The sequence below is a fragment of the Triturus cristatus genome, chromosome 1_1, assembly GCF_964204655.1.
Source record: "Triturus cristatus chromosome 1_1, aTriCri1.1, whole genome shotgun sequence".
NCBI classification, from domain to species: Eukaryota; Metazoa; Chordata; class Amphibia; order Caudata; family Salamandridae; genus Triturus; species Triturus cristatus.
In genome coordinates this window covers 982,089,972-982,116,021 of record NC_140579.1, presented here as the reverse complement: position 1 = coordinate 982,116,021, position 26,050 = coordinate 982,089,972, and the positions used below count along the sequence as shown (strand labels likewise).

Here is a 26,050-nt window from a genome sequence, read left to right as displayed (position 1 = left end):
CTTACCTCTGCTCCACTACGGAATAATTACTTTCGTTGACACAGTAGCACATCCCTCTACTCTGCCCTTCTAACATGCATCCATTAACTGTTTCCTCTAGGACTGCTCCAAAGAGTCTCACAATCAATTAAATGCTCATACATTCACGCACTTTCACACCAGAAAATGTAGCACACCCACACAGAATCCTGCCTTTCCTGAGAACAGCGAACAATCTGTCCCACTACAGAATTATAACATACGTTAACCAAGCAGCGCTTACCTTTGCCCAGTCCTTCAAACAAGCTCAGAGAATACCTACTACTTCTCCCGCGATAAGCTTTAACGGCGAACCTTATGGATCCCTGGGACTTAAGACCAGAGTTTCACAGATAACCTTCGCTACCATACGCACTCCTTTTATACCGGAAATATGTCTCTTAATAGTAACACACGACGATGTCACTGATTCCGAACCCAGACAATGTGACGCGCAACTTCAATTGTCACACGTTTTTCCTGCATACATACAGGTAATTCCAACAATCCCGTCTTTCCCGAGAGCAGCACTCACTTCCCTCTGCCCTACTACGGAACCGTTACCAGCTCCCAAGTTCCAGAAGCACTACATAAAACTCAACACGACGACTTTAACATATAGTATTAGTACATATACCAACATCAACCAAGAAATCAATGATCAAGACAATAATCTAACCATCATACTGCTACCAGGAAACTGCTGCAGATCGGTGCATATAAATTCTCCCTACTTCCACGGACAGAGTAAATCCACAGTCGTACGCACATACACTCATCATACGCTAGGGCCCATCACAGTAACATTCATAACTATTACTCTATCCACACTGTATATATGAGTGAAACCTATACCAATCTGCATCCAGTGCGAGGTCAATGCGACCATAAAGTTATGTCTTGAGTCATGATTTTAAACACAAGTAATACATCCGGAACTCAATAAATGACAAAGAAATAACCACCCGACACTGGAATTCAAACAAAAGTCATATTTTATCTAAATTAGTTCAAATGAAAGTCAATCAATAGCAAAATCATTATTCTCATAGTTACCTATTCTAGCTAAATGGGTCAGGACAGGTCTCTCAGTAAAGTCTCTTGAGCTGCCGTCCTCAGCGTAGGTTCAGGAAGAAGTGGCCTTAAAAATCCCGAATGCAATGACACAGACCCTCTCTAGTCTAGCATATTTATAACAAAACTAGCAAAAATAAAGTTACAAACAAATTCTGAATGTCCGTTGAGCCGCTGAGCAGAGCGAGCAGGAAAGGATGTCACTTGGTAACATTTAGAAAACCTCCGCTCAGAAAAATCACAAAAATAAAAACACGGAAGAAGGAAACTCGAGTTTGCAAGCGATACATTTATGAATGCTCTTCCTTGGTACCATAGCAGAGCCACCGCAGGTTTATCTGTGTCCATTGTGGCTTCATTCTTCTCCAAGGACAATTGGAAGCATGCCCAGAGCTGCTGTCCTCACGGAAACTTTTAATTCAGACAGAGGCTGTGGTCAGGTGACTTTCAACCATGTTCAGCAAGGCCTCTCGTCAAAATTCAATCACTCGAGCGCAGGCTGTAAATGGCAGCCATCTTTGTTTAGGCCAAAACGGACCATCTTAATTAAAAGAAACACAAAACAATGTTACCACATCATAATGATTATACAGTGTTAATCCCCACTAATACCCTTATGTGTATGTAATTACCTAGCCATCTGCAACACAAGAAAGCATTATAGCACATTATTTTAACAGCATAAACACGAAACAAATAGCACTTTAGCGACACTTATTTAATCAAATTGCACACCAACTTAGTTCACGTATTATTAAGCAACATATATGCATTCCCACGTGTAATTTCTCTCATTAGTAATGTTGGTTAATCTAGACTTTTAACAAACTAATAATTAGTGATTACAAATTAGTAATTTTAATCATAACATATAAACAAAACTGGAGCTTAAAACTCAATAAATTTTCAACAGAAAACTCTGCTCCAGCACTTCATGGTCCATTTTACTGCCACACTCTTCTGCCCTCCCTGGTCTGTTGTGCTGCAACTGCTCCTCCTGCCTGCCCCGCGCAGTCTGTTGTGAGGCCCCTTCCCCTGAACTCTCTTGTCTGTGCCCAGGTCCTGACCCTCCCTTCTATCCTCCATGGTCCTTTGTGCATGCCCCTGCACCCTCCTTCTTGCCCATCATAGCCATTGTGCTGCCACTAACCCTCCCGCTTGCCATGCATGGTCTTCTGTGCTGCCATGGCCCCTCCCACCTTCCCTGTGTGGTCAGCTAGCTGCTCCTGACCCCCTCCCACCTTCCCTCCATGGTCTGTGTGTATGCCATCAGTCTCACTGTTGCTCTCCATGGTGTGTCTTGTTTCTAGTGCCCATCCTGCCTGACCTCCATGGTCATCTTGCTGCTCCTGCCCTGCCCCCTTGCCCCCAGCCCTCTGTTTCCATGTGCAGACCCCTATTCCCTCCTTCCTGGCTTGTCGGTTCCATTGTAATGCCCCTGATCCGTCCTTCCTGCCCTTTATGGTCTGTTATGCTGCAGCTTTCTCTCCTGTCTGTCCATTATGGTCAGCTAGCTACCATTGCCTCTTTCCCTTCTGTTGTCTGTTGTCCATGTGCATGGTCCTGTCCCCTCCCTATTGCTTTCTATGGATTGTTGTGCTGCACTCCCGTCCCGCATGCCCTGTGTGGTGTATTGTGCTGCTGCAAACCCTGATGCCTGCCCTGTAGGGTCAGTTTGGTGCACCTCTCAATGTCCCTCCTGTCCTCTGTTATCCGAGTCCATGTCCCTACCCCAATTCCTCCTGCCTACCATGATCCAATGTACCATACTTGCGAACATTTTGAACTTGGTAAGAGGGAGATTTTGAAATAAAACTGGGGTATTGATTTTCCCCTTTGAGTTACATTGAAAAAGAGAAGATTGTAGACAGGAACCAGATCAAGTAAAGCCCATTTGAGCTTAAAAACATTGGGCGTTTCCTGGCTGAAACGGGTCTGTTGGCATGTATGGTTGTATGACCACTGCCTCTTCCTTCTGCCCACAATGGTCTATTACATCACCACAGCCTCTCTTGCCAGTCCTGTATTGTTGGTTTGTAGCCCCTGCCCCCCTTTCCACTGACCTCCATAGTCTGTTGTGCTGCCACTGCCCTTCCTGCCTGCCTAGTGTGGTCAAATTGTTGCCTCTGCACTCTCCTAACTGCCTTCAATTTTCACAGTCCGTGACCCTGGCCTCTGCCTCTCAACAGTATCCCAATGAACAACTAGATTGCTAACATTCTATATTTATTACAAAAGTGTGGAACGCCTGACGTCATTTTGATGTAATCAAAACTGTAATGCCTAGAGCATTTCCTTTAGAAATTACATATATGAGATGGTCTTATTTGCATCAAAATTATGGTTAGTGCTTTAAAAAACTAAAATGAGGACATATTTTCTGAGTTTTCAAATAGCGACAAAGAACTTTTAAATTATTTGTAATCATAGTTTTTTTATCCAGTTGACCACTTGATTAAATGTTGCATCCAAGGGGAGAGGGTGTGGTGTTACTTCCAGAGCTGCAGACTTTGCAACTGGGGAACCAGGTTGGAGTTTCTGCTTCAGCACAACATTCTGTGATTCTAGTCAAATCACTTAATCTCCCCATGTCTACAACCAAAATGAATTTGATCTTGTGTGATGTAACCAATGCTCATGTAAAGCACTCCAATACCTGACAAGTCTGCACTATATAAAACTGCAAATACACAAAAAATAAGTGCTTTGCACACTTCTGTCATTGGGCTACATTTGGGCTACATGTGGGTGATATTTGGGCTACATTTGTCTCTGGTGGCCATTTTAGGAGATTTATTTGTTATGAAGTTTCCTAATTTCCTCATTTACTGCAGTCTCCTCAGTAGGAAATGCTTTCAGTTGTTTACTTTGATTCCATCAAGAAGGTATTCAGATATGTCACACATTTGCCATAAATTCTGAATGTTAGCACTCTAGTTGCTCATTAGATCACTGTAGTAAAGCTACTGCTCACCACAGAAGTCTGCTGCTAGTATTAGAAGTGCATGTTTCAGTCTGCATGTCAGAATTTTTTTATGAAATAAAAGAGGATTTCAGAAGACAAAATGTGTTTTTCTTTCTGCAGCACTAATCATAATTTATATGGCAAAATGAACCCCCTCATTTTGTTCCTTTGTAAATTAAATGTTTTACGTGTTACCACTTTATTCCAATCAAGATGGCTTCAGGTGTGCCATACTTTTGTCATAAGTAAGACTGTTAGCGCTCTAGTTGTTCTTTAGAACACTCTGGGAAGCTGCAGTAGAACACAAAGGAATCAACTGACAGTCTCTGCCCTTGTTGGATGTACATGTTTTACTGAGAATGTCAGACTTCATTCTCACATGACTGAGAAAGATAATGTGAATTTACAGAAAATATGCTCTCAGTTTAGCTTATAGATCACCTTCCAAACCTCTGTGGGAAAAGCATGAGAAAATAGTTTTCTCTAAAACATGGTTCATGATATCACAGCAGAAGGCTTTTTCACATGGTAAAATCACCTTAGAACACAACACAATTCCTTAAATGAGTATGGTACCATCAACAAATGATTTATAATGTAACTAAAGTCTTAACACCTTCTATTAACTGCAATGCTTTTTAATGAGGTGGTATCATGTATATTGGTCCCAAGATGGCTGCCAACACTTCTTGGATGAAGTGCTGACAGCCAATCAGATCTCAGGATGAGATGTGTGGTTAGGCTCCGCCCAGATATATATATGATTTTACTTTTGATTTTCTCAGGAACTACTGGACAGATTGACTCCATATATGCAAAAGGCACATCCCTGAGCTGAGGACTACCTCTTTGCCAAATTTCAAGTAATTCTGTTCAGCCGTTCGGGCTGTACCTTGGACTAAAGGTCAATATGGAAAATTGCATGGGGAAAACGTGTTTTGGGACCCCCCTTTTTTCTCAGCCCCTGCTTGACGAATCCCCCCGAGACTTTCAGGGTAGGAGCGGAGCGGAGCGCCCCACCTATTTTGAAAATTTCGCGAGGATTCGTCAACCGGCACCAAAGTTATTCGAAATATAATGTTGCGGATTTCCTATGGAAACACGGTCCTAACTATAACTATCTACTGGCGACCGCCAGTACAGCCCGAACGGCTGAACAGAATTACTTGAAATTTGGCAGAGAGGTAGTCCTCAGGTCAGAGATGTGCCTTTTGCAGGTCTGGTGTAAATCTGTTCAGTAGGTCCTGAGAAAATAGCATTTAAATCAATATATATATCTGTAAGCGCGCTCCGTGCGCTTACGGTAAGCTTACCGTACGCGTACGGTGCCGTGCGCGAGCTTAATTCTGATTGGTGGTTACATGACTGTAAACATTCGAATCGGTCGAAATCAGAAAGTGTCGGCCGCCATTTTCTATCTCTCGCACTGAAAAACAAAGGTGGATAACGTGAAAAGGGGGCAACGAAGAGAGTTGCAGACCCCCTAGCGTTTGTCAGGGGGTCCACGAAGGACCAAAAAGTACGAAAAATACATTTAATAATTAAAAAAAAAATCGCGGAGTGCGCGTACGGTAAGCTTACCGTACGCGCACGGCAAAAAAAAAAAAAAAAAAAAGAAATAACAATCACATTTATTAAATAAATTGAAGGACCCGCAAGGGAGAAAAAAAAATTGTTACTGTGTAAAAAAAGGCGAGGCGCGCACGGTATGAACTGCGCAACGTGGGCGCTCGGTGCGCGAAGCGCTCCGAGTGCCCACAGCGTGTGCACGGTGCGCGAGGCGCACCGTGCGCGCAGGGTGTGCGCACGGTGAAAAATCAGAAAAAAAAATAAAAAATAAATACATAACTTAGCATTTAAAAAAACATACAAATTCACTGAAAAAACCATAGGTTTCACACACGTTATAGTTAGGAATTAGCATTTAAAAAACCTTGCAAATTCACTTAAAAAACCATAGGTTTCACACATGTTATGGTTAGCTGTACATTTCACTCGTAAAAAACCAATGAAATTCCACGTTATAGTTAGATCAGGTAACTATAACTTGCGCGACCGCAATCCACAATGTGTCATTTCAGATGTCATCATTGATGTGATGAGTGATGTCACTGACCATGTCATGAGTGATGTAATATGTGACGTCATCAGCAGTTTATTGTGGGCGCGTAAGTTATAGTTACCTGATCTAACTATAACGTGGAATTTCATTGGTTTTTTACGAGTGAAATGTACAGCTAACTATAACATGTGTGAAACCTATGGTTTTTTAAGTGAATATATATATATATATATATATATATTCACTGAAAAAACCATAGGTTTCAGGGGCGTTATAGTTAGCTGGACTTTTCACTAGTTCAAAACCATTGAAATTCCCCTGTTATAGTTAGTTCAGCTAACTATAACTGGCGCACCCGCAATGCACTGCTGATGACGTCACATATTACATCACTCATGCCATGGTCAGTGACATCACTCATGACATCACTGTTGACATCTCAAATGACATCACTGATGACATCACTGGTGACATCATCCAGTGAATGTGTGTTTTTCTGAAAATTACATATGTTGTATATCTCAAGGTCGATGGAAGAATACATGGGTATATAAGTGTCTAAATGGATGATTTGTTTTTGAAAAATTGATTGTATAACTGACTGATTAAGTGTATCTTAGTGAATACATGGCTTAGTGAGTAATGTTTAAATATGTAAATATCTTTATCAGTCTCTCACTTTGTGTATAAATGGCTGCATGGGTTGGTGAGTAGCTACATGAGTGTCTATATAGGTTATTAGTTGGTTTTGTGAGTATCAGTATGAGTGTCTGAGTGTCTGTATGGTTCGGTGGGGGTATTACGTAGTGCATAGGTGCATGAATGAGTGACTCACTGTTTGTATGTGTTGAAGACAGCATGTGTGCAGGACTGTATGGGTGGATGAGTGTGTGCATGGGTGCGTTAGTGAGTGAATGACTGTCTCAATAGTGTCTTTATGAGTAACTACATATGTTTTAAACTAGTATATGTGACTATTGGTGTATATAAGTGAGTATATGTGAGAGTGAGAGATTGAAAGAGTTCCTGAATGAATAAGTATGTGTTTCTATAAGTGATTGTTTAAAAGACTAAGTATGTGTAAGTTTCTGTAGAAGTAAGTGTGGTGGTGTGTGTATAACTGTATATGCAAGTAAATGGATGTTTGATTCTTTATTAGCATGAGTGACTATGTGTGTGAGGAACTCTATGGATGAGTGGCATTGTGTAACAGGATGTATAGGTGTATGAGTACATATGATGAGTAAGTACATGTATGAGTGACTGTATAGGACTGTTGGTGAATGAGTGGATGTGTATGTGGATCTTAGAATTACTGAATAGGTTGTTGTAACTGATATTGGTATGTCCATTGTTTTGAAAATTTTAGTTTCTATTTTTGAATGTGTGTATCAAAGGTTATATTAGGGGGAGAGGAGGTCTGCCACTCTATCACAAGGATGATGTCATCAGTGATGTCATTTGAGATGTCATCAGTGATGTCATGAGTGATGTCACTGACCATGTCATGAGTGATGTAATATGTGACGTCATCAGCAGTGCATTGCGGGCGCGCGAGTTATAGCGGGGGAATTTCAATGGTTTTGTACGAGTGAAAAGTCCACCTAACTATAACGCCCCTGAAACCTATGGTTTTTTCAGTGACTATATATATATATATATATATATATATATATTATCTACTGGCGGTCGCCAGTAGATAGTTATAGTTAGGATCGTGTTTCCATAGGAAATCTCAAAATTCTATTTTGAATAACTTTGGCGCCGGTTGACGAATCCTCGCGAAATTTTCAAAACAAATGGGGCGCTCCTCTCAGCTCCTACCCTGAAAGTCTCGGGGTGATTCGTCAAGCGGGGGCCGAGAAAATAGGGGGGTCCCAAAACACGTTTTCCCCATGCATTTTTCCATAGGACCTTTAGTCGAAGGTACAGCCCGAACGACTGAACAGAATTACTTGAAATTTGGCAGAGAGGTAGTCCTCAGGTCAGGGAAGTGCCTTTTGCAGGTCTGGTGTCAATCTGTTCAATATTTCCTGAGAAAATAGCATTTAAAAGCATATAAATATCTATATGCGCGCACCATGCGGCAGGGAAGAGAGTTCCTGACCCCCTAGCCTTTGTCAGGGGGTCACAGAAGGACCCCCAAGGGGAAAAAAAACATTTTATTTCTTTCCAAAAAAATCGCGGGGTGCACGCACGGTGCACGCAGCACACCGTGCGTTCCCAATGCGCGCACACGGTGCGCGCACGGTGAAAAACCTTGAAAAAAAAAAACGTACAAATTCACTTAAAAAACCAGAGGTTTCACACACGTTATAGTTAGGAATTAGCATTTAAAAAACCTTGTAAATTCACTTAAAAAACCATAGGTTTCAAACAGGTTATAGTTAGGTGGATATTTCACTCGTAAAAAACCAATGAAATTCCCCCGTTATAGTTAGTTCAGATAACTATAACTCGTGCGACCGCCACTCTATCACAAGGATGATGTCATCAGTGATGTCATGAGTGATGCCACTGACCATGTCATGAGTGATGTAATATGTGACGTCATGAGCAGTGGATTGCGGGTGTGCGAGTTATAGTTATCTGAACTAACTATAACGGGGGAATTTCATTGGTTTTTTTACGAGTGAAATATCCACCTAACTATAACCTGTGTGAAACCTATGGTTTTTTAAGTGAATATATATATATATATATATATATATATATATATATATATATATATATATATATATATTATATAATCTACTGATCTACTGGCGGTCGCCAGTAGATAGTTATAGTTAGGACCGTGTTTCCAGAGGAAATCTCAAAATTATATTTTGAATAACTTTGGCGCCGGTTGACGAATCCTAGCGAAATTTTCAAAACTAATGGGGCGCTCCGCTCAGCTCCTACCCTGAAAGTCTCGGGGTGATTCGTCAAGTGGGGGCCGAGAAAAAAGGGGGGTCCCAAAACGCGTTTTCCCCATGCATTTTCCCATAGGTCCTTTAGTCGAAGGTACAGCCCGAACGGCTGAACAGAATTACTTGAAATTTGGCAAAGAGGTAGTCCTCAGGTCAGGGATGTGCCTTTTGCATATATGGTGTCAATCTGTTCAGTAGTTCCTCAGAAAATTGCAGTTAAAAGAACATACATATCTATAGCCGCGCACCGTGCGCGCACCGTGTCGTGCGCGAGCGTAATTCTGATTGGTGGATTCATGACAGTCAACATTCGAATCGGTCGAAATCAGGAAGTGTCGTCCGCCATTTTGTGTGTTGTGTGTGTGACAGGGAAAAAGAAAGGTGGAGAACGTGAAATGGCGGCAGGGTAGAGAGTTCCTGACCCCCTAGCCTTTGTCAGGGGGTCCCTGAAGGACCCCGAAGGGTGAAAAAAAAAATTACGCCATTTTGAGTTTTAGAGGCAGAAGAGAGCTAAAAACACAAGTGGAGAACGTGAAAAGGGGGCAGGGTAGAGAGTCCCTGACCCCCTAGGCCTTCTCAGGGGGACCATGAAAGACCCCTTAGGTCACAAAACAAAAAAAAATTAAAAAAATATCGCGGGGTGCGCGCACGGTGCACGTACGGTGCGCGCACAGTGGCAAAAAACCCATAAAAAAATAGAATTAAAAATCAAGTTTAAGTGTTTAGATGTTGGTTGGCTCTAAAAAGAGCCGTTGTGTTCATTGAGTGTTTTTTGTACCTACAAGTAAGTACCGATGCAGAGTCTAAAGTTCAAGAGGAAGACTCTGTTGCCTTCATCTGTGAAATGAACACCGTCTCCTCTATAAATGCCTTGCATATTTTAACGCAAGTAGTTGTGGTATATAGAACCCATACCATAATCTCTGAGGAAAGCAGAAACAGACTTATTGACGTGCTTTCTTGCTTTGTCAATCTGCGGACAATATTGGTTGGACCAGTTCCACTTTTGCCTTTGGCATATATTAGAATATACAAATTGCACAAAGGTGTCCTTAACAAGCATTTCCAGACCTACCCCAGTTAAAGTGCCTAGGTCATTTCCACCACAGTGCACAATTATAAGGTCAGGCTGTGGGAGATGTAGAAAGGATTTCACCAAAGGCATTAATTGGTGCCACTTTAACCCTCTCTGACCAATCCATTTAATGTCTACATTTGGCAAAGCAAGGTCTTTCAAAATACCTCTTTTTTCTGCATACTTTTCACTCCAGAAGACATAGCTATGACCTACAATCCACACTGTGAACATCTTTCAAGGAGATCTGGATGCACTCAGAAGGTGTCTTTCAGTAGAATGGCAATATGAAAAGAAAGATAGTTGTAAAATGGAGGCTTACATACTTTTTTTTAAATAAAAAGAGCTCATTGGCTGTTTCAGACCATTCTACACTAAAAACTAGGCTGTATGTTTAAATTTTTAAAAGCATGTTTTGTATTGGTTCAGAAAAATGTGTTCCCACAGAACATTACTATGGATTTGCTGTTAGGTTTGAAAAGTCAAGCACTCTTGCTCTTTGGATTAGAAACATTGTGTGCTGAACTTCTGACCTCTCTGCTCACACCAGTGTTCCATGACCTGTTGCTATGGTAGCAGGCAGAAGTCATGTTGGGGGTAGGGATCATTTGGAAAGGGTTGAAATTTGCAACCAATAGAAATGTGTGTTTCCATTTGAAAAAATGTGGGAAGCACTGTGATTTGAAGTTAACATGTATATGTGTGAAAAAAGAGAGGGAAAGATTGCCATTTACTGGTTCTGCTGAGAGGTGTACAGTTCAGAGATTCTGGCTCTGATAATCTGCTGTGTGAGTGCCACATTTCTTTCTCAACTAACTACTTTTAAAGGTGAGTTATGAATTTGAGAGGGGATGTATGTGGTGTATTTTGATATAAAAAATATAAATGTGGTTCTTTTTTTAAAGTTGTGTTTTACATTTTATGTTTTGGAAGATATTTAACTGCCTTGAACTTGTAAGATATTATGGAGTATGTCTTCATCATAAGTTAAGGTGTACTGGTATCACCCAGGAATACTGTTTTCTGCCTAGAATCACACCATGAGTCTGTGCGCACAAAGGAATTGTTGTCAGAGATTTAATTGGTGTGATGGCTAGCATTCAGCACAAATCAATATTTCACAAATGAGAGGCAAATGCTAACACATTTGAAATCAACAGGGTAGATTTTCCTTCCACTCCTGCAATGGGTGAGGTAGTTCCTACATGTTACAAACTCCAATTAAAACTTACCACACATGTACTCTTACATACATCTGTGCAGTCTTCATGCAGTTGTGCAAGTGTCCATGCAGATCTCTCTTGCACCTGACAATACACAGTCTCCAGAAGTATGCTCTTAGTACACAGGCAGCTGCTTCTCCTGCACTCCCATGCTAAGTATTCAGCACTGTGTGGTATTTTAGATAGTAGTGTGTAACACTACCACATTCAACATCACCAAGGCTCATTTCCTTTGTTCTAGTCTAATCACTCACCCAGGTTCCACATGTTCATGGTCTCAAGTAGCTGTTAGGACATGTGCTCTTTTCTGCCTCTCTAAACTATAAGGAAAATGTGTGAGGCTGTTACAGTAATTATCACTTTCAAAACCACAGTAGTAAATGTGCTTTGAAATTGCCAATCAAATATCGTATTCTGCCTAGAATCACACCATGAGTCTGTGTGCTCACAGGAATTGTTGTCAGAGATTTAATTTGTGTAGCTTTTATTGTGTAAGACTTGCAGTCGTAGGAAAGGGACAGCTTATATGATAGGTTTTGAAAAGCTCATAAAAAATATAGTAATATATTTAAATTACATAAAGGTATTTTTTTTTAGTTTCTTTCAGGTATTGCTGAACAACACTGAAATAAATTAAAGATGCCTATAAAATCAAGAAAGAGAAAAAAACAGCAACAACATCTATATTTGAAGACAACTGGACAACAAAAATTAGTTGAAGAACCTCATGTTGGAAAAAAGAAAAAGCCTTCTGGTAAACAGACTAAGGATTGTATAAAAAATATCCTCAAGCAAAGAAAAAATGTAAAAAATATATCCACTGGAAATAGTGTTTCAAGTAGAAAACAACAAGACAATCGACAGAATATACTAAATGCTAATGTACAATCAGAAGTAAGAAAGAATGACTTAAAAAGAAAAATAGATTTTAAAAACATTCGTAGAAAAATGTTTCAGAGAAGAGTGATGCTCAATTTGCTAAAGGATGTGAAAAAATATAGGAAGAAAGCCAAATTTTATAAGAAAAAGAAACATATTGAATCAATTGTTGCAAAGGCTTTGGAATTAAAAAGAAAACTATTCATTTTAATTTTGAACAGGATCCGTACATTAGATAAATTAGTGAATGTAATGAAGTCAAAAAGCAAAAGAAAAAGAGAAGTGAAAATAAAACTTTTGTAAAGTGTTCTTAGGAGAATGGAAGCATAGTTCAAGTACTGAAACATTTTTTAATGAAGAGAGTTATCTTCAAAGTAATAGTTTGCTGCATGCAGTTGACACCAGTGGTCGAGCATATGAAGTTAAAGATGGTTGTGTAATGGAAAAGGAGAAAATGGTTCCAAGAAATGAGGAAGAAGTGTTAGCTGATGAGATTATGGGGAGACGTCCTAAAGCCCCAGTGTACACTTGGAATTGTAGTAGTATTTGTACTGTACAACAGGAATCTATTGATAAATTTCGTGACTTTCTAAGAGAATATAGAAAAAAGTGTTAAACAGAAGATTAAGGTGCTTCAAAGACTAGATCCATGCAGAGTGAGAGAGAATACTGGTTTGCAAGGACATTCTCTGGCTTGTCTTTCTAGGAAAGTTTGTCAAAGTGTTTTTCACCATTTTAGGATGCTGGCAGTTCATCATACTGGAATGAGAAAGTTTGTGAGAAGATTGTATTTTGCTAAAAGTCCAGCACTAAAGTTACATGAGTTGAATAGTGCTCTGTTCCGTGGATCTGTATCAGATGTGAAGAAGGTTTGTGAGGATATTGAGTTTTGTTACGTTGGTCCAGAGCAAGAAAGTGCAGGAAATGACACAGTTATTGAAGAAAATGTGGAAGAGAATGTAGAACCCACTGTTAGTAAAACATTTGAAGATCAAATGACAAAATTTACTATCATCTCTAATGAAAGACCAAATATTACTTATATTTGTTGCCGGAGAAGCCATTATAAAACTCAAACAAGGAATGTTGATCTCTATAAAAAAAGTGAAAAAGAAAATAATTCTAAGTGGAAGGATTTTGCTACATATTTGTTTCTGGAAAATTGTTTTGATTTGGGTGAAGATCAGCGTATTTGTAAATACTGTTATAACAAGTTAGAAGAAAATAAAACGCCAGCTAGAGCTGTACATAATAATTTAGAATTGGTTGATATTCCTGCAGAACTTAGTGATTTAAATACGTATGAGTCTATACTCATTCAATGTGTCCATCCGTTTCAGACTATAGTTCGTATGGAGCCCAAAACAGGTAAATTACCTCCTTCAGATTTACAAAGAGGTTTAAAAGGAAGAGTTGTCTATTTGCCATTAGATTTGAAAAAAAATATTGAAACAATTGATGCAGATAGTTTGGAAACTGAACCATTAGTTATTCTGGTTAATTGTGTACCTACAAAGAATAAGAAAACTTGGCAGGAGCTGGTAGATGTACGAAAAGTACAAAGAGCAAATTTATATTTGAAAAGAAATAATAAATGGTATGAATCAATTTATATGGATGAAGATGAAGAAGTTTTAGTAGCAGACACAGGAATACCAACTGGGCAAATTGAAAAAGTGGATAAGTCAAAAGAAGAAGAAATTTATGAACATTTCAGCATACATCCTCTTCATTCTAAAGAAGTTATGGGAAACACTATTGATCTATTTCAGATGAAAAAAGCAAAAGGAACTCCCGTGAGTGTATGGGAGGAGAGCTTGGAAGCTCGTTGTTTTCCCCAGCTGTTTCCTACAGGAAAAGGTGGACGATATGATGAACGTCCAGTACAGATTCCTGCTTCTGAGTATCGGACTACAAGATTATATGCAGAAGATCCAAGATTTCGTCAAAGTATTCCTTATTTGTTCCATCTTTTATTTGAAAGTGACTTATCTGCACTATCTTATGCAGTAAATCACATTTTAAAAACTGGAATACATCTACATAATGTGTCTGCAAAGGATTTTCTGAACAAAGTGCAACAGCGAGATGATCATTTGGAATCTCAATTGATTAATCTGATGGCTTGTCAGCGTGGGACTAATGAATATTGGTACCGATGCCATGGAGAATTGAAATGTATGTTACGGAATTTAGGAACTCCTACATGGTTCCTTACCCTAAGCTGTGCTGAGTACGCTTGGGATGATTTACTGGATTTTCTTCGAGAGGCATATTCAAATATTGAAAACATCCAATACAAGACAGCAGGAGAATTGTGCTCATTGGATCCGGTTAATGTTTGCAGATATTTCAATCCTAGATTTGAGGCTATGATGACCTTCATCTGCAATAAAAAAAATCCACCTCTTGGAGAAGTTGTGGATTTCTTTTGGAGAAAAGAGTACCAAGCAAGAGGTGCTCCTCATATTCATATGCTGTTGTGGATCAAGGATGCCCAAAAATTTGGAACAGAAGAAAAAAACTTAAAAGAGCAAGTTTTACGTTTCCAAAGTCATCGGTGTGGAAAATACTGTCGACGAAAGTACAAGAGTAAAGATAAATTCTACACAAAATGTCGATTTGGATTTCCACGACTTGTTCTTTCAAAACAGTTTTATGTCAGCTGTGTGACATACTATTACAAGAAAATCGCCTAAAAATACCTACAACCTAAGAAGAAAAGAAGAGTCAAAATATATAAATGACTACAACCCAGTCATTTTATCCATGTGGAATGCTAACATGGATATTCAGTATGTAGCTGACAATTCTATTGCTGTTGCTCGGTATGTCACATCTTACATCACTAAATCTGAGAAAACGGAATTGAAAGAAATGTGGGAAGAGATTTCTCACGAGAAGACTGTCAGTAAAAAGCTATACAGTTTCAGTTTAAAGATGTTATCGCATCGAGAAATTGGGTCATACGAATGCTCAGATAGGTTATCATCTGCAAGTCTGTACTCCAAATCCAGAAGAATAATTTGGGTAAATTTAGGCCTTGCAGGAATGCGAAATCGGGTATTGAAATCTATTCGAGAAATTGAATATTTAGCAGAGTACGAACCAGAAAGTACAGACATTTGAAGAACAAACATGTTGGACACATATTACCCAAAGAGAAGTCATCATCTTGAGAACATGTGTCTCTATGAAGTGCTGCAGAACTACATTTTTAAACGGAATACCACAGAAGACATCAACAATGGAAAATATAAAGTCATTGGTGAGGAAGGATGTTTGGTAAAACAAACAAAAGGAAGTTTGATTAATCACAGAAAGCTGAGTTGCGACACTACTGACAAGAAGGAATTTTACCACTTAGCACTTTTACAGTTGTTTAAACCATGGCGTTCAGAGGATGAATTACTTGGACATTTTCAAAGCTATGAAGATTCCTTTAATGCATGCAAAGATACCATAGAATGCAGTACTTTCACAACTTATGTACAAATGTTAAATGAAGAAATTGAACAAGAAGCAACAATTGCAGCTGAAGTAGCTAGAGACAGTTCTCAAGACAGTCAAAGTTCTGGGATGCTCAGTCAAGATCCTCTAGGACAACAAATCGTAGAAAATGAAGCTGCAATAGCCATGACTGAAGTGGAAACAGCTATGAATCAAGCTCAGGAAGATTGAATAAACTTACCAAATTTGGAACAACAACTGAATGATGAACAACAACAAATGTATGAGGAAGTCACAAAACAAATTGATCATGGATTACTACATGAAAATAAAGAGTGCTCATGCACATCATTTGAACCAATCAGAATGTATGTGAGTGGACAAGCTGGAACTGGAAAAAGTTTCTTAATTAAAGTAATTAGAAGCTACCTACAGAAAAAAACTGATTCAACTTTGTCTTGTGTTGTTACTGCTCCAACTGGGTTAGCAGCATATAACATAAAAGGAATTACCCTCCATCGTTTGCTAATGTTACCCGTAGATCATGAGAACAAAATACAATACCACAAGCTAACAGGAGAAGCATGTTTTAAAGTTTCAAGAGTATTGAAAAAAATTAAAGTTCTCATTATTGATGAGGTAAGCATGGTATCAAACTTAATGCTTGCCTTTGTGCATTTAAGAATGCAGCAAATTCTAAAGACAAACTATGACATGCTATTTGGAGGAAAACATGTTATATTTTTTGGGGATCTACTGCAGCTGACTCCAGTTAAAGGACAACCAGTATTTCATACTCTTACACATGAAGACACGAAAAAGTCGTTAGGAAGTATAGGTAATGTGAATATTTGGACATACTTTGAGTACAAAGAACTCATTACCAATATGCGGCAAGCAAATGATGATGATTATGCAAGTATTCTCAAAGATATCAGAATTGGACTACTCACAGAACATGGCAGAAAAGCTTTACAGAGTCGATTGCTATGTAATTTGTTTCCAACAGAACAAATAGTTCCAGAGAAAATATACAAGAAAATTGCTGGAAAAAATACTGTAATCTGCTTAATGCCAACACTACATGAATGCTCTATATTCAATCAAGAACTTTTGAAATTGGAAAATGAAGAGATTGTAAAACTGGAAGCTGTGGATAAAATACAACATGAAGGAATAACTATTATATTGACAAGCAAATTGACAACTAAATTGGATTCTCTAGAGAAAAACATCTCGAAAACAGCTGGTTTAGATAAGAATCTTTATTTATGTATGAACTGTCGAGTTATTTTAAGATGTAATTTGGATGTAGAAAAAGGTTTAGTGAATGGAGCTATGGGTAAAGTTGTGGGTTTTGTTAATTACCAGAAAAAAGATGGAATTGAATTTTAAAAAATAAATTTTGATCAGATTGAAGAGGTTAAAGACATTAGTCGTTGTTCAGTTCGTTTCTTGCTTGTGAAAGACTTATATGTACGTAGGAAGCAGTTTCCGTTTTCTCTAGCATATGCTGTAACTATTCACAAATCTCAAGGATTAACTGTAGATAATGCTTTTGTAAACATTGGATCTACTGTGTTTAAAGAAGGTATGGCATATGTTGCTTTGTCACGCATGAAAAAAATATCTGGTTTATTCATGATAGACTTTGATGAGTCAAAAGTTAGTGTTGATGCAAACTGTGTAAAGGAATATAATAGATTAAGAAGAAGCTATGCTCCTCATTTAGGTCAGTATCCTGTGTTTGAAAAACGTGTTTGTCGGAAAAGGAGAATTGAGAATATCTGTAATGAGGATGTACAGAAGAGTAAACAAATAGAGACTGATGTGATTGCAAGCAAAAAGAAAAAGGACAATGCTGAAGAGGTTGTTGGTTGTCATTTTGAAAATAGCTCTGGTGTCAACTGCTACGCTAATGTAGTGCTGAATGTTGTATTTTATCTTGAAAGTTTGAAAGAGCAGATATTACTAAATCATGAAAAAAGATTCTGTTCTCTGCTGAGTTTCCTTTATGAGAAGCTGAGTAATGATAAAACTAAAATAGAAAGTGCTTCTGATTTTAGATGTATGTTCTGGATGTACACAGTTTACTCAAAATGTCCAGCAAGATGCACAGGAATTCTTAATGTATATGCTTATGGTACTGGAAGATGAAGGGGTAGAAATAGAAAATATGTTTGGTCTCTCTTATAAATGGGAACATAGTTGTGAAAACTGTTTGAACACATGCAGCTCTAATGTTGATTCTGAAAGGTTCATATATTTAACATTACCAGAGAGTAAATCAGTGACTTTTAGTAAATTAGTTAAAGATGCAAATCACAACATGGAATGTTCTCAATGTAAATCAGAAATGTTATCAACGTTATTTTTAAAGAAATATGGAAAGTATGTAATTTTAATGATGCAACGTTGTAGAGCTGATGGAACAAAATTGGACACTTTAATAAAGAAGTTTACAGGAAATCAATTATCAATATCAGGAAAAACTTTTGTTGCAGTTGCAATAATTTTCCATGATGGACCTTCTATAACTTCTGGTCATTACACAGTTTATCTAAAATGTGAAAAAGGCTGGACACTGTGTAATGATTCACAATTGATTTTCAAGCAACGTTTGCCTGCAGAATTACCAAATTCCTACTTAATTTTTCTAAAACCAAAATTTTAGATACAAATTGCAGCATCTGAAGAAACCATTATTTCGATTTTATAGGATTACCATTGGATATTTCACCAAAAAAGAATTTAAAAATTACCATTTGGCCTCATGGAAAGGTAACTGTTTCTATTGTGGACTTCTTTGACAGATATTATTTTGGTGTATGAGCTTAAGCAACAAGATTTTCAGACGTTATTTATTGCAAATAGTTATTGTTCTTAGATGATATTTTTAATATATATGTTACATTTCTATCAAGGTATGTTTTACTGAGTAGAGATTCAGGGCTTTTTATAAACAATCTTTCAGATTGTTAATTTTTTTGCCCGCTGTTAAGTGATGAATGCAATTGATTTCACAATTTGCAGTGAAATTCAGTATATTCTGAAAACAGCAAAAAAAGGGCAAACAATTACTTTGTTAAATATGAAAATATGTGTACTGTATTCTAAAATGTATTGTTAAATATTATTACTTTGTTTCTTTTTTTTCAGATCAAGAAAGAAAATTTAGGAAATGTAATCCTTTTTTCTAGCAATTAAAAAAAACATTTATTTATAATTAAGTTATTTTGTTGGTCAGGTAAGTTTGAAATATCTGTATTTCTCACCCCTTCACTTTCATGCTCCCTTTTCTTAACTTCTCCTCACTCTGCTTTTCTCATTCCCCTTCTCTCTCTCTTCTTCCTTTACTGCTCTTTCGTAACTCCCTCACTCCTTCTATACTACTCCCCTAGGTTTACTGCCTCCATCACTACTTTTTCAACCATGTGTCTCTCCCTGTCTCCTTGTGTCTCAGTCATTCTAACTACCTTACTCCTTCTCAGTTCCTTGCTCTCTGTCTCTGTTTCTGTCTCTCTCCCTTTGTCTGTCTTACCCTTAATTTGCTTAATATCTCTGGGGAAGATTAACAAGGCCCCTGTGCCACCACTATGTCACTTTTCATAATGTACTGGTGGCGCAGGGAGCTCCTCCATATTTACAAGGAGAGGAAAAGCCACCCTGCGTGACTTTTCCTCTCCACATAAATACAGCCACTTCACACGCAGCACTGTGCGTTGAAGGGGCGTTCCATGGGTGTTGTGTGGGTGTTCCCACGCAACACACAAAGAACTAGACACATCTCCAGGTTTACGAGAAATCGTAACTCTGGAGATGCGTGTGAATGCCACACCACCCTAGAGGTGGTGTTGTGAGGCACAACGAGGAGAAATGTTTTTATTTCTCCTCGTTTTTTCCTCTTTTAGTGCGTCCTCCATTCTACAGCATGCATTGAAAGAGGAAAAAGCCTCTTTTGATTGTTTTTGTGCAGGAAGGTGTCCCTTCCTGCACAAGAACAATCTCCCCACCACGCAAGCATCCTTGAACCATGGTGCAAGGGAGCCTGCGCCGGCGCATGGCTGCAGTTTGTACGCCTGAGCAGGGGAAGCATAGAGATGCGACAAAAAATCGTATAAAAAATAGAATTAAAAATAAAGTTTAAGTGTTTGGATGTTGGTTGGCTCTAAAAAGAGCCATTGTGTTAATTGAGTGTTTTTTGGTACCTATAAGTAAGTATGGATGCAGAGTCTAAAGATCAAGAGGAAGACACCGTCTACTCTATAAATGCCTTGCCAATCCCCTCACTATTTCTTCTTATTTCGTGGGACAAGGAGCAGAACAGGTATCAATTTTAGTTGTAAATGGCAGAAGAGCACTCTACTTCAGGGAGTGAGGAGGACATCTGGATGCACTCAGAAGCATTGGTTCATAGTAGTTTCTCTTCCAGAATCTTCATACACCATAGCCACTCCCCTCACTATTTCTTCTTATTACCTGGGACAAGGAGCTGAGCAGCAATCAATTTTAATTGAAAATGGTAGAGCAGCAGTGTATTTCAGGGAGTGAGGAGGAGACCTGGATGCACTCTGAAGGTGTCTTTCAGTAGAATGACAAAATGAAAAGAAAGGTAGTTGTAAAATGGAGGCTTATATACTTTAAAAAAAAAAAAGAACTCATTGGCTGTTTCAGACCATTTTACAATAAAAACTAGGCTGTATGTTTACATTTTTAAAAGCATGTTTTGTATTGGTCCAGAAAAATGTGTTCCCACAGAACATTACTTTGGATTTGCTGTTAGGTTTGGAAAGTTAAGCAATCTTGCTCTATGGATTAGAAACATTATGTGCTGAACTTCTGAAGTCTCTGCTCACACCAGTGTTCCATGATCTAATGCTATGCTTGCAGGCAGAAGTCATGTTGGGGGTAGAAATCATTTGGAAAGGGTTGAAATATGCAAAAAAAAGAAATGTGTGTTTCAAATTAATAGAAAGGTGGAGAACGTGAAAAGGGGGCAGGGTACAGAGTTCCTGACCCCCTAGCTCTTGTCAGGGGGGTCCCTGAAGGACCATGAAGGGTGATTTTTTTTTTTTTAAATCGCGGGGTGCACGTACCGTGCGCGCATGGTGCGCGCACGGCGGGAAAAAAAACATTTAAAAAATAGAATTAAAAAACAAATTTAAGTGTTTAGATGTTAGGTGGCTCTAAAAAGAGCCGTTGTGTTAATTGAGGGACAGAGGAAAAAAAAGACATTGCAAAAATTATAGGGTGCCGCACGTGTGCTGCTGTATCTTCCTCTCTATTAGTGGAATGCTGGTGTCCGCATAAGAGATAAGAGCATTACACGAATTGCACCGTATATGCACCCTCTCAAACAGAGGGTGTATATCCAGAGGAACCGAAGAAGGTGAAGCTGCCGCCGCAGATGAAGTGCTCTGCTGAGCTGCCAATGATGTGCTCGGCTGAGCTGCTGCGGATGTGCTCGGCTGAGCTGCTGGAGGGTTTTCTCTAGCAGCTCGAGCATAAGCCACAGGATGTACATCTCTAACGTGCCTGATCATAGTGAAGATACTAAAAGAGTATTTCTTTTTAGGATCTCCTCTTGATAAGACACGATCACAAAGAGTGCAGGTGACTTTAGGAGCATTCACTTTCTTCTGCCCCAGTGGAAATGTAAAAAATTGCCATATAAAATAGTCTTTCTGTTTCCTCTGTCTCTGTCTCACAAGGGTCTCCTGCTCACTCCCAGAAGATGACTGCTGCTCTGCCATTCTGAAGTACTGAAGTACTAGAAAAGCTGCTCAGCTCCTTCTCCCAGGGAATCAGAAGTAAGAATGAGGGGAGTGGGTGTGGTGTTGGAAGTTTCTGGAACTGAAACTACTATAAACTAATGAAAAGTGTTGTTTCTTAATCACATGACCTGAAACTACTATAAACCAATGAAAAGTGTTGTTTCTTGATCACATGACTTGCCGTGCACGCACCGAGCCCGTACAGTGCACGCACGGAGCACGCACAGTACAAGCACGCATGCGTGTACGGAGCACGCGCGCATGCGCGTATGGAGCACGCGCCTACGGAGCGCGTACGAAGCACGCGCGCATGCGCGTACAGAGCACGCGCGTACGGAGCACGCGCGCATATGTGGAGCACGTACGCATGTGCACACGGAGCACGTATGCATGCAAGCACCGTGCGCGTACCGTACGCGTACTGTACGCGTACGGTGCGCGCACGGTCAAAAACCCTTAAAAAAAAATACAAAATGTTTAGAGGTTTATAGAAGATATTAACTATGCTGTTCAACTATATCCAAAATAAAAAAAAAGCTGAGCCATTCCATATTGCAGGATACAGTAAATCTATAATTATATACATAGGTTGCTTATTGTAAAATAAATAATTAAAAAATATAATAAAACATTCATAAATTAGCATTTAGAAAACCTTGCAAATTCACTGAAAAAACCATAGGTTTCACACACGTTATAGTTAGGAATTAGCATTTAAAAAACCTTGCAAATTCACTGAAAAAACCATAGGTTTCACACACGTTATAGTTAGAAATTAGCATTTAAAAAACCCTGCAAATTCACTGAAAAAACCATAGCTTTCACACACGTTATAGTTAGGAATTAGCATTTAAAAAACCTTGCAAATTCACTGAAAAAACCATAGGTTTCACACATGTTATAGTTAGCTGGACATTACACTCGAAAAAAACCATTGAAATTCCCCCGTTATAGTTAGTTCAGCTAACTATAACTCGCGCGCCGGCAATCCAATGCTGATGACGTCACATATTACATCACTCATGACATGGTCAGTGACATGGTCAGTGACAAAATTTACCTTTTTTTTAAAAAAAAAATAAAAAAAATATTTATTTCACCCTTCAATGTACTTGAGGGACCACAAGGGAAATGACAAAAGCAGAGTGAGGAGAAGTGAAAACAAGGGACTACGAAAGTAAATGTGTGATAAATACAGATATTTCAAACTTACCTGACCAACTTAATTATCATTAAATGGTTTTTTTTAATTGTTAGAAAAAAGGATTAATTTTGCTAAAATGTCTTTCTCAATCTGTAACAAAAGAAAAAAAGTATTAATATTTGACAATACATTTTAGAATACAGTACACATATTTTCATATTTAACAAAGACATGTTTTGCCCTTTTTTGCTGTTTTCAGAATATATTGAATTTCACTGCAAATTGTGAAACCAATTACATTCATCACTTAACAGCGGGCAAAAAAATTAACAATCTGAAAGATTGTTTAAAAAAAGCCCTGAATCTCTTCTCAGTAAAACATACCTTGATAGAAATATAATATATATAGTAAAAATTTATTTATAACTATTTGCAATAAATAACGTCTGTAAATCTTGTTGCTTAAGCTCATACACCCAAATAATATCTGTCAAAGAAGTCCACAAGAGACATTTTTACCTTTCCATGAGGCCAAATGGTAATTTTTAAATTCTTTTTGGATGAAATATCCAAAGGTAATCCAGTAAAAGCGCAAAAAATGATTTGTTCAGATGTTGCAATTTGTATCTAAAATTTTGGTTTTAGAAAAAATAAATAGGAATTTGGTAATTCTGCAGGCAAACGTTGCTTGAAAATCAATTGAGAATCATTACACAGTGTCCAGCCTTTTTCACATTTAAGATAAACTGTGTAATGACCAGAAGTTATCGAAGGTCCATCATGGAAAATTATTGCAACTGCAACAAAAGTTTTTCCTGATATTGATAATTGTTTTCCTACAAACTTCTTTATAGAAGTGTCCAATTTTGTTCCATCTGTTCTACAACGTTGCATCATTAAAATGACATACTGTCCATATTTCTTTAAAAATAACGTTGAAAACATGTCTGATTTACATTTAGAACATTCCATGCTGTGATTGGCATCTTTAACTAATTTACTAAAAGTGACTGATTGACTCTCTGGTAATGTTAAATATATGAACCTTTCTGAATCAACATTAGAGCTGCATGTGTTGAAACAGTTTTCACAACTATGTTCCCATTTATAAGAGAGACCAAACATATTTTTGATTTCTACCCCTTCATCTTCCAGTACCATAAGCATATACATTAAGAATTCCTGTGCATCTTGCTGGACATTTTGAGTAAACTGTGTACATCCAGAACATACATCTAAAAGATTTCTAACATCAGAAGCACTTTCTATTTTAGTTGTATCATTACTCAGCTTCTCATAAAGGAAACTCAGCAGAGAACAGAATCTTTTTTCATGATTTAGTAATATCTGCTCTTTCAAACTTTCAAGATAAAATACAACATTCAGCACTACATTAGCGTAGCAGTTGACACCAGAGCTATTTTCAAAATGACAACCAACAACCTCTTCAGCATTGTCCTTTTTCTTTTTTCTTGCAATCACATCACTCTCCTTTTGTTTTCTCTTCTGTACATCCTCATTACAGATATTCTCAATTCTCCTTTTCCGACAAACAACACGTTTTTCAAACACAGGATACTGACCTAAATGAGGAGCATAGCTTCTTCTTAATCTATTATATTCCTTTACACAGTTTGCATCAGCACTAACTTTTGAGTCATCAAAGTCTATCATGAATAGACCAGATAATGTTTTCACTCGTGACAAAGCAACATATGCCATACCTTCTTTGAACACAGTTGAACCAATGTTTACAAAAGCACTATCTACAGTTAATCCTTGAGATTTGTGAATAGTTACAGCATATGCTAGAGAAAACGGAAAAAATGCTTTCTACGTACATATAAGTCTTTCACAAGCAAGAAACGAACTGAACAACGACAAATGTCTTTAACCTCTTCAATCTGATCAAATTTTATTTTAAAAAATTCAATTCAATCTTTTTTCTGGTATTTCACGAAACCCACAACTTTACCCATAGCTCTATTCACTAAACCTTTTTCTACATCCAAATTTCTTCTTAAAAATACTCGACAGTTTATACAAACATAAAGATTTTTTTCTAATCCAGCTGTTTTCGAAATGTTCTTCTCTAGAGAATCCAATTTATTTTTCAGTTTGCCTGTTAATGTAATTGTAATTCCTTCATGCTGAATTTTGTCCACTGCTTCCATTTTCTTAATCTCTTCCTTTTCCAATTTCAAAAGTTCCTCATTGAATATCGAGCATTCACGTAGTGTTGGCATTAAGCAGATTACAGTATTTTTTTCTGCAATGTTCTGGTATATTTTCTCTGCAACTATTTCTTCATTTGGAAATAAATTATGTAGCATCCGACTCTGTAATGCTTCTCTGCCAACTTCTGTAAGTAGTCCAATTCTGATATCTTTCAGAATACTTGCATAATGTTCATCGTTTGCTTGCCTCATATTGGTAGTGAGTTCTTTGTACTCAAAGAATGACCAAATATTTGCATTACCAATACTTCCTAATGACTTCTTTGTGTCTTCATGTGTCACAGTATTAAACACTGGTTGTCCTTTAACTGGAGTGAGCTGCAGAAGATCCCCAAAAACTATAACATGTTTTCCTCCAAATAACACGTCATAGTCTCTCTTTAGAATTTGCTGCATTCTTAAATGCACAAAGGCAAGCATTAAGTTTGATACCATGCTTACCTCATCAATAATGAGAACTTGCATCTTCTTCAACACTCTTGAAACTTCGAAGCATGCTTCTCCTGTTAACTTGTGATATTCTATTTTGTTCTCATGCTCCACTGGTAACATTAGCAAGCGATGTAAGGTAATTCCTTTAATGTTATATGCTGCTAACCCAGTTGGAGCAGTAACAACACAAGACAAAGTTGAATCTGTTTTTTGCTGTAGGTAGCTTCGGATGACTTTAATTAAGAAACTTTTTCCAGTTCCAGCTTGTCCACTCACATACATCCTGATTGGTTGAAATGATGCACATGAGCACTCTTTCTTTTCATGTAGTAATCCATGATCAATTTTTTTTGTGACTTCTTCATGAATTTGTTTTTGTTCTTCATTCAGTTGCTGTTCCAAATATGTTAAGTCTACTAAATCTTCCTGAGCTTGATTCATAGCTGTTTCCACTTCAGTCATTGCAGCTTCATTTTCTACGATTGGTTGTCCTAGGGGATCTTGACTGAGTGTTCCAGAACTTTGGCTGTCTTGAGAACTGTCTCTAGCTACTTCAGCTGCAATTGTAGCTTTCTGTTCAATTTCTTCATTTAACATTTGCACATAATTCGTGAAAGTACTGCATTCAATCGTATCTTTACATGCATTGAAGGAATCTTCATAGCTATGAAAATCTCAAAGTAATTCATCCTCTGAACGCCATGGTTTAAACAGCTGTAAAAGTGCTAAGTGGTAAAATTCCTTCTTGTCAGTAGTGTCGCAACTCAGCTTCCTGTGATTAATCAAGCTTCCTTTTGTTTGCTTC

The 26,050-nt window shown here is 38.0% G+C and overlaps 1 long non-coding RNA gene across 1 annotated transcript in view; it reads right to left on the bottom strand.

Moving 5' to 3' along the window:
* Nucleotides 1–997: 997 nt before the first annotated feature.
* The window catches only part of LOC146871414 (uncharacterized), a 234,093-nt gene continuing 209,040 nt past the window's right edge, over nt 998–26,050 (bottom strand). The window contains exon 3 of the long non-coding RNA XR_014959549.1: nt 998–1,633. This is a non-coding gene — a long non-coding RNA (uncharacterized LOC146871414). The remainder of the gene's footprint in view (nt 1,634–26,050) is intronic.